Here is a 2,899-nt window from a genome sequence, read left to right on the forward strand (position 1 = left end):
CTACATGGGATAAAAGTGTAAATTAATAAGTTGTACCAATGAAAAAGAAAAAGAAAAAAAGAAGTCTAAATTAAGACCAAAGAGACAAGTCGCGACTCCGACTCTCTTCAACCCTCCAACCCTAAGTCTCAAAGTGAAGACCGAAGACTCCCTTCAACCCTTCAACCCTTATTTTGCTCCGGCGATAGCTGTTGCTGCTCTGTCGTTGCTGTTCCTTGCTCCGGCGAAGATAGGTATGTTCGACTCTTCTTTTCTTCTATTCTTCTATTCTTCTATTCTTCTAACCTTCATCTTCCTTGTCTTTGGTTTTCAGTCTATCGACTCTTCTTCTCTTCTTCTAACCTTCTTCTTCCTTGCCACTGGCTTCTTCTCTTCTTCTCTTCTTCTCCTCTTCTAACCTTCTTCTTCCTTGACCCTACAGAGTCTGGTTTATTTGACTCTTCAGAGTCTTCACCTCTCATTTTTTCTTCCCCATTTTCTACTACTAAATCAGTAATCAGTCTCTTCTCTTCTTCTAATCTTCTTCCTCTTCCTTAGTTCACTCACATAGAACATAAATCTTTCTCTGTTCTGATCTTATTTTGCTTCGGCGATAGCTGTTCCTGCTCCGGCGTTGCTGCTTCTGTGCTCCAGCGAAGATAGGTATGTTCGACTCTTCTTCTCTTCTTCTAAACTTCTTCTTCCTTGTCTCTGGTTTTGAGTCTATGAACTCTTCTTCTCTTCTTCTAACCTTCTTCTTCTTTGCCTCTGGCTTCTTCTCTTCTTCTCTTCTTCTCCTCTTCTAACCTTCTTCTTCCTTGACCCTACAGAGTCTAGTTTGTTCGACTCTTCAGAGTCTTCACCTCTTTTTTTTCCCCCCTTTTTCTACTACTAATCAGTAACCAGTCTCTTCTCTTCTTCTAATCTTCTTCTTCCTCTTCCTTATTTCACTCACACAGAACAGAAATCTTTCTCTGTTCTAATTTCCTTGGTTTTTATTTTTTATTTTTTTGGTAATGTTGTATACTTGTATTGTCTTTTTCATTGATGCAAATTTTCTAGCAGTCATGATTGTCAGATTGTGGTCTTCAATTACCAGATTTTCCATGATTAAGAACCATGTTCTGTATTGTGGATTGTATTAATCTTAAGCAAGGTAAGTCTATGTGCTAGAGGAAAAAGCCATTGTAATCTATGATATATGTTGGTTCATATAAATTTCTAGTTCTATTCTGTTGCAACATATTTTAACAATGTTTCCTGTGAATCTATGATATATGTTGGTTCATATGAATGTTTTTACAAATTTGTAATAATGTCTTGTTGGCTTGTGTGCATCTTTTTTCCCTCACTTGTCAATTCAATGTGGTCTTGTGCAATTATTGATGTAGGATGGATGGAATCATTTTCTGTTATTTCTCAGCAATGTCTTTATCTTTTGATTTGGATGGATTAAAATACTTGTCTATTGTCTACATTCTAATGACTACTATATTTTTTCTTAGAAAATTGGGGAAATAAAAAAGTAATATACTAAATAACTTTAGAAAATAGGAAAAATAAAAAATGACACATGGGCGATTTGACCGCCATGGCAACGCCATAATGGGCGATTCATCGCCAAATCGATTAGCCACCCCTCTACCGCCTTGGATCGATTTGACGCCGTGACAACTGTGCACGCCGTGTAAACTATGCCTGCGGCAGACTAATCCTTATTCTAACACTCCCCCTCAAGTTGGTGAATAGATGTCACATATGCCCAACTTGACTAAACTAGGATGGAATAGCTTTTTAACTAGTCCTTTAGTAAACACATCAGCTAGTTGATCACCAGACTTCACAAAAGAAACACAAATCATACTAGCATCCAACTTCTCTTTGATGAAGTGTATCAATCTCTATGTGTTTGGTTCGGTCATGCAGTACTGAATTATGAGTAATACTGATAGTAGTCTTGTTATCATAGTAAAACATCAAAGGAAGAGGAACAGGTACACCAATATCATCCAAAAGTATACGCAACCATAGTAACTCACAAATCCCCTGTGCCATGGCACGAAATTCTGTTTCAGCACTAGATCTAGCCACCACATTCTGCTTCTTGCTACGCTAAGTGACAAGATTTTCTCCTACAAAGGCACAATAACTAGAGATAGACTTTTTATCAGGTGAGCCAGAACAATCGGCATCTGTATAAGCTTCAACTCGGAGGTGATTATGAGGAGATAAGAGGATGCCTTTTCCTGGAGCTGACTTTAAGTATCGTAAGATACGCATAACAACTTCCATATGAGAGGAATAGGGATTCATGCATAAACTGGCTGACCAAACTTACAGCCACAGTAATGCTAGGTCGTGTATGTGAGATATATCAGTTTTCTTACCAGCCATTGGTAGTGGCCTTTGTCAACTGGTTCACCCTCCTTTTCCTTGAGTCGGCTACTGGCTTTCATGATTTTAAGTATCGGTATGTATCGTACCATATCGGTCGATACGTATTTGTATTGGCCCTTACTGATACGATACATGAAATTTTTAAACCCTTTTGTATCGATATGTATCCTACGATACATACCGATACACCATTGATGCACACTGATACGATACGATATGCACCGATACGTACCGATACGTACCGATACCCTATGAAAAAAATAAAATTAAGTGAAATGTACGTTTCGGTATGGATCGATACGTATTAGTACATATCAGTATGTATCGACCGATACATACCAATATGGTACGTTACGGTCATAATGGTCAAGTTGGGTTATTTTTTAGAAAAACACGATTTTTTTAGGGGTTTTTGTTGCAAAGTTGCTGTCAGTTATATTTCTCTCTAACTAAAGTGGAAATCAAGGTTGAGAACAAGGATTTTACATTTAGGACAGCTACAAACCTTGAATTCTTAGTGTAA

Source organism: Macadamia integrifolia, chromosome 6 (genome assembly GCF_013358625.1).
Source record: "Macadamia integrifolia cultivar HAES 741 chromosome 6, SCU_Mint_v3, whole genome shotgun sequence".
Lineage (NCBI taxonomy): Eukaryota > Viridiplantae > Streptophyta > Magnoliopsida > Proteales > Proteaceae > Macadamia > Macadamia integrifolia.